The following is a 6956-nucleotide window of genomic DNA, read 5'->3' as shown; positions in this document are numbered from 1 at the left end:
TCTTTCGGTCATCTCCGCTGTCTAGCTCTGAGTAACCGTGATTCGTCACCTGCCAATCATATTCATTGCGTTCGCAGCCACTAAATAGGCGTCCTTTGCCGCCATTTTTGTTTTGGGTCCATCTTGAAAGCTGCAAGATCGTGAGCGGAGGCCATTTTCCTTTTGGGCAGACTCCTCGCGCTGTCCAGGTCCTTCGCCTAGTGTTTGGCCGCCATCTTAAGTCCTGGTTGGGCTTCAAGCCGACAGCGAGTCAGCCCAGATCATCTTGTGTTTGGGCGGCGGCCGCGTTCCCCGACGCGCGGGGGACCCTGGGAAGGAGGAAGTGCGCCGGAAACATGATTCCCCCGAGCTTCTGAGGGTTGGCTTGAGAGCCTGCTGCCTGGTTAGGCTGTTTCCACAGCCAGGTCCTGCTCCACCGTTGACCCTGGACAGTAGCAAAACAAATAAAAGCCCGAACCCAAACCCCGCTACCATCGTAGGTAAGAACACGGAGTTCCTGACGACCTGAGGTGTTCCTTCGCTTGAACTGTTTGCCCATCTCGTCTCCCCTTGTGGTTTTTTTTTCTGTCTAATTTTTGAGCCTTGTCTGAATCCTCCCTGTGCTTCCACCTCTCTTCATTGTTTTCAAAGAGCTAAAAAGTGGTTAAACATAAAGGTGTGGGAAGATTAGGCGGTAAAGTGGAAGTATTGGTCTGGAAAATTCTTTTTTAGGACAAAATGGAGTACAGTGGATGGGGCAGGTATTTGTATCAAATTGTGGCCACCCACATCCATATGTACAAATATTGCTCTCTTCCCAGATATTGTGGGATGTGACATAAGTATAGGTTGCAGTGTCTGTATTTCCCATTCATTCATTTCTTTCAATGCATTTATTGAGTACCTAATGTGTGCAAGGCCATAAACAAAAAAACCCTGTCGTGCAGCTTACATTCTAACCATCGCCTTGACACCTGTGAGGCTGGGGCATGTAACAGTCTTGTATGGTTCTTAGCACTGCTAGACTATACAAACAAGTATTCGCTTGCATCTTATCCTGTCCCCCTTTTTCCCTCGACTAGGAATCCATGTATTGACATTTATTTCTTGGATTCTAGACATAACCATATTTGTAGGCCAATTGACTGATTTTACAACCAATATTGAGTTACTTAGGGCCTTGCTACTCAAAATGTGGTCCATCAACCAGCACCGTCAGGATCACCTGGGAGCTTGTTAGAAATGCAGAAACTCAGGCCCCATCCCCAGGCCCACTGAATCAGATTTTTCTCCAAGAAGTGCTCCTTAAAGTTCAAGGAGCACGAATTCAGGGCATGGACTAAAGATAAAGATGGTCTCTTTTCAACTTGTGCTTCTTAAACAGGTTCACAATATATTTTCAGTTTATTCCCTGTTTTAAGTGCACTGGACATATTAGTCCATCAACTTGATGTCAAGATGCCGATTTAGCATCCTAAAAAGTTGAAGAGAATTTGTCAGTGTGGTATATTGTTATATAACTTTTGTTATGACAACATATATCCTGTGTGCATTATTTTTACTTTTAATTTATTAATAGTTGAACTTCAAAGCCTGCTTGTGTTCAGGAGTTCAGTATTGACTTGGAAAACCTTGGGCAATGGTTTACCAAAGCTTTTTGTGGCACCTCGCTTTCTTCTGTGTCTTCCTTTAATGAGAAATCCACACCTCATTTATCTCAGGAGTTCTCAACCTTGGCTGCTCGTGAAAATCACCTGGGGAGCTTTTTAAAAAAGAGACCGGACCATTATCAGCAGAGATTGAGACCTTGTGGGTAGAATTAAGCGACCAGTAGGGTATCTGAGAAACAGCAAACGACTTTTACATTTTCCATGCTGCTTTATGTTAGATTTTTCTCTCCCTTACGGTCTTACTTCAAATAATTAGGAATTTGAAGGCAACGAAGAGAATTGGACTGGGAACGTGGTGAACCAACTTCTCAGTAATGGATCAACTTGCTGTTTATTTGTTCTGTGTTCTCACCAAGTTGTCCAGCCTTTCTATCTCCTTCCTCTATCTACTAATTGGGAAAAGAAGAATGAAGGTCCTGTTGTTTTTTATTTAGCCTTATGTGAAAGTTGCAAAATGTAGGGAATACTTATATTCTGTGAATGTGAGGGGGAAAAATATTTTATAAGTGCAATATTCATTCTTTCTGATTTTTGCATACAGTCACGTGCCACATAACGACCGACCGCATATACAACAGTGGTCCCATGAGATTAGTACCTTATAGCCTACGTGTGTAGTACGCTATACCACCTGGGTTTGTGTAAGTACACAACATTGTCTAATGACACATTTCTCAGAATGTATCCCTGTCGTTACTTGACGCATGACTGTATTGTATCTTATGTCTGCCAGTAGGGTATAGCAGGTGAGGAAATGAGCTCTTGAGCCAGATGTTCAAATCCTGGTGCCTCCACTCACCAGCTGTGTGACCTTGAGCAGGTTACTTAACCCTTAGGTGCCTGTTTCCTCATCTGTAAAATAGGGTTGATGTGAGGGTTAGATAAGTTAATGTAAGAAAAGTGCTTAAGACAGTGCCTGGCCCGTAGTCACAGCCATGTAAATATTAACTATTGTTTTTGGTTATTATAGTTAAATCTTTGGGTTATTAACATTTCGTTCATGCGTGCAAATCACTAAGGGAAGAGGTGTTGCATTTCCATGACTTTTCAGGACATCTTCCCCTTTGGAAAAGAGGGTATTCTAAATACAATATTCCAGGCCAGGAAGGTGTGTTTTTTTTTAAAAAATGGTCTTTTTAAACAGCCTCATTGAAGTATAATTGTCCTATAGTAAACTGCACATATTTAAAGTGTACAATTGGTTGTGTTTTATGTGTATACCAGTGAAACCACCATGACTCAAGATAATGAACATATTCATTACCCCCCAAATTTCCTCCTGCCCTTTTGTAATCCCTACAACTGCTCTCTTCCAGGCAACCACTGATCTGTTTTCTGTCACTCTAGATAAGTTTGCATTTCCTGGGATTTATCTAAATGGAATCTTACAGTACATGCTATTTTGGGGGGAGTAGTGTCTGGCTTCTTTCACTTATAATTGAGAGGCATCTTTGTTGTTGCGAGTATCAATAGTTCATTCCTTTTTAATTGCTGCGTAGTATTCCATTGCATGGATATACTGTAATTTTTTTACACATTCACCAGTTGAAGGGCATTTGGGTTGTTTTTATTTTCGCAGTGCTTATTTTCACATTGCTTTGTTCTTCTCCAGCTTACTTGAATTGGAAAAAGAAGGTCTATTTGGTGGTCAAGCCTTCTGTATATGGTGAACCCAGGAGGTGACAGTGGTAAAACGTTGTTTGTATTGGGACTTTATCTTTGCCATTGTGTAGTTTATGAATTAACGTTTTCTGAATGAAACGTTAATAGCTTTTTAAAAACGCATGCATTGACTTTTTAATGGATTGGGATCTTTTATTCATTGAGATATAATTGACATATAACATATTAGTTTCAGGTGTAAAACCTACTGATTTGATATATACATATGTTGCAAGATGATCACCAGATAAGTCTAGTTAATATCTGTCAGCACATGTAGTTACAAATTGTTTTTTCTTGTGATAAGAACTTTTAAGATTTACTTTTTTAGGGGCTGGCCCCATGGCCAAGTGGTTAAGGTCACACGCTCTGCTTTGGGGGCCCACGATTTTGCCAGTTTAGATCCTGGGCGCAGACATGGCACTGCTTATTAAGCCATGCTGAGGTAGCATCCCACATAGCACAACCAGAAGGACCTACAGCTAGAATATACAAGTATGTGCTGGGGGGCTTTGGGAAGAAGAAGAAGAAGAAGGAAAAAAAAGATTGGCAACAGATGTTAGCTCAGGTGCCAATCGTTAAAAAAAAAAAAGATTTACTCTTTTAGCAACTTTCAAATATGTAATACAGTATTGTTAACTATAGTCACCATGCTGTGCAGTACATTCCCAGGACTGACTTATTTTATAACTGGAAGTTTGTACCTTTTGACCCCCTTTACCCATTTTGCCCACCCCTCGCCTCTGGCAAAACCAATCTGTTCTCTGTATCTATTAGGTTTTTATTTTTAGATTCCACATGTAAGAGACATCATACAATATTTGTCTTTCTCTGCCTGATTTATTTCACTTAGCATAATGCCCTCAAGGTCCATCCATGTTGTCACAAATGGCAGGATTTCCTTCTTTTCTGTGGCTGAATAATATTAAATTGTGTGTGGGTGTGTATGTAAATACCACATCTTCTTCATTCATCCATTGATGGACACTTAGGTTGTTTCCATGTCTTGGCAATTGTGAATAATGCTGCGTGAACATGGGGTGCAGTATCTTTTCGAGTTAGTGTTTTCATTTTCTTCAGATAAATGCCCAGAAGTGGAATTGCTGGATCATATGTCAATTCTATTTTTAATTTTTAATTAAATTTAGGTTTAATTTAATTTGAGGAACCTTCGTACAGTTCTCCATAGTGGCTGCACCAATTTACATACCCACCGACTGTGCGAAATACCCTTTTCTCCACATCCTGGCCAGCACTTGTTACTGCTTGTCTTTTTGATAATAGCTATTCTAACAGGTGTGAGGTGATATCTCGTTGTGGTTTTGATTTGCATTTCCCTGATGATTAGTGCTGCTGAGTACCTTTTCATGTGCTTGTTGGCCATCTGTATTGGATCTCTTGACGTACATGCCTAATCATTTTAAGTTGTATTAAATCTTTGCAGTCTACTATCTATATGTATATATATTACTTTTTAGAGATTGGGAACAATAATTCATGGGCATTAAGAAACCTCCTTGGGCAGCAAAATAGAGATCTATGAAGCCAAGCCTAAAATGTCATAAAAATCCCTTTTTCCATAAATGGGAAAGCAGTGCCTCGTGGTTGTTATGGTATTGACATTTCGTGCTTGAGTAAATCAGAGCTGGTAACTAAAATCGGATTTGACTTATGTTAATTATAGGGTAAGATTGCCGTTAAACTATCTTGGACACTTAAAAGGTCATTTATGTCACAATTTTGATTTCTTCTCTAGTTAGAAAAGATTAGATTTTTTATTTTGGAATTAAGAAAATTATTTTAAATTTACATATGGTAAAATTCACTCTTTTCGGTGTCCAGTTTCCTGGGCTTTGACTAATGCATTGAGTCGTGTGACCCCCGTCTCAATCAGGATGCAGAACAGTTCCGTCACTCCCTGCACAGATCCCCTGCTGCTGCCCCTTGTAGTAATTTCCCCATCCCTCCACCCTTAACAACCCAGTGGTCTCTTCCCAGTCTCTAAAGTTTTTGCATTGAAAGGATTAAATTTTAAGACAATTAATTGCATTAATGATATCAGAAGTTTTTTTCTACGGTGAAGGTGATTGGAAAACATTTGTTATCAGAGTAGGGCTTGGCGTGCAAAGTAGACTGATTATGTGCTGTCTACTTGTGCCCTCCGTGTTTATGGTTAACAGAGGCTGAGCGCTCTCGTCTCAGGCGCTGGGCCAAGTGTTACCAACTGCCCTCATGTAATGCTCACGGCACCGTCAAGATAGATATTACTGTCCCGTCTCATAGATAAGAAAACACGAGACTTAGAGGAGTTGGACAGCCTGTCTGAGGTCACATGAAGAAGCAGGATTTGAATATGTGTCTGTTGTACTGAGGACGTGACTGCTTCACGGGTTGGTGCCTTTGTTTCTGACAAAGCATTAAACGTTAGTGGTTGTCTGTTAATGAAGCATCCCATGCTGGGGTGGGTGGGGATTTTCTGTGGGCACAGCAGGGATGGCAGGCCCAGATCACCGGCCAGCTGCCTGGGTTAAGAGCATAGAGTGACTAAAAGGTAGGACTCTTCTGTGGAGTTGATCTTGGTAGAGGATTTCAATATTTGACCTACATTTAAAGACGAAGAAAAGAAAAAAGTTCTAATTTTTTTTGTCACTTGCATTATCTTTCTTCCACTGTTGGAGCTTCCCCATTTGTTTTGTCTTTTCTTACAGGCTAGACTTTGGCACTCAAAATTACCATCTGAATAATAGGAAAAGCTGATTCTTGTTTCTACTGAAGTTGCCTTCTCAAACTTTATCTAAGTTGTCACCAGCCAGACCTTTGTTCATTTGTCATTTTTCCTTGGCTTTTTGTTAAAGTTTGTGATTCCTTCCTTGATACTGTTTTTTTTTTTTGGTGATAAAATTAGATTGTGGGGTAGGGGAAGTAGGGAATGAAATGATTGTGCATTCTTGAATTATAGCTCTTCTTTCAGAAATTCTAGGGCCTTTGTTGTTTTCAGTTTCTGCTCCCATAGCTAATGAAAGTTTTTTAAAATGACAGAAGGAAGTATAATAATTTTCTTGATAAAATTTGAAATCCGGAGATTAGAAGCCTAAAGTTAATTTGTGGTCTGTTTAATCTGGAGTAGTTGCTTTGGCTTGTGACACAGGCCAGCAGCACTAAAAGGAAGACAAATGTGAATTTCAGAGTGCCTAAGATTTTCCCACAGAATAATCTAGAAGGTCACTGACTTTTTATTAGAGTTTATCTCTGCTTTGTATTTAAATGACAGGACAATCATGTGATATTCTTTAATCTACTTCCATTCCTTCCCCAAATTAATTTTTTTAAGGATTTTAGGATCTTTCCCTCTCCACTGAAGACACACACGCACACATAGTTTTGATGGGGTCATACCCCATGCCTGTCTCCTCTCTGTGAAAGAATGCCTGTTTTCGGGCCAGAGAAAGTGGGCTCAAGAATGCAGAATAGAGGATATGTTATTTTGTAAGACTTACAGTATACTTTAACTTCTCAGCGTGCTTATGTAAATTATATGCTTTCAGATGCTTGGAAAATTGATCTTTTTGGAGATTGTCCTGAACTTCTTAAAAACAGGCAATAGAGTAAAAATTCCACTGAATTTAGACTGGAACTGGCAGCTCT

General features: G+C 40.0%; 1 protein-coding gene across 3 annotated transcripts in view; it reads left to right on the top strand.

Annotated features, from left to right (window-relative positions):
• The first annotated feature begins 310 nt into the window (after nt 1-310).
• The window catches only part of SLX4IP (SLX4 interacting protein), a 184598-nt gene continuing 177952 nt past the window's right edge, over nt 311-6956 (top strand). For 2 of the 3 annotated variants that reach the window (XM_014827327.3, XM_044748688.2), the window contains exon 1: nt 311-479. The gene's annotated coding sequence lies outside the window, so the exon portion shown is untranslated. Of the gene's footprint in view, nt 480-5713; nt 5863-6956 lie in introns of those variants that run through there. The other variant, XM_070485560.1, reaches the window with a different exon arrangement.

The sequence above is a fragment of the Equus asinus genome, chromosome 15, assembly GCF_041296235.1.
Source record: "Equus asinus isolate D_3611 breed Donkey chromosome 15, EquAss-T2T_v2, whole genome shotgun sequence".
NCBI classification, from domain to species: domain Eukaryota; kingdom Metazoa; phylum Chordata; class Mammalia; order Perissodactyla; family Equidae; genus Equus; species Equus asinus.
This window is presented reverse-complemented; position numbering and strand designations above follow the sequence as displayed.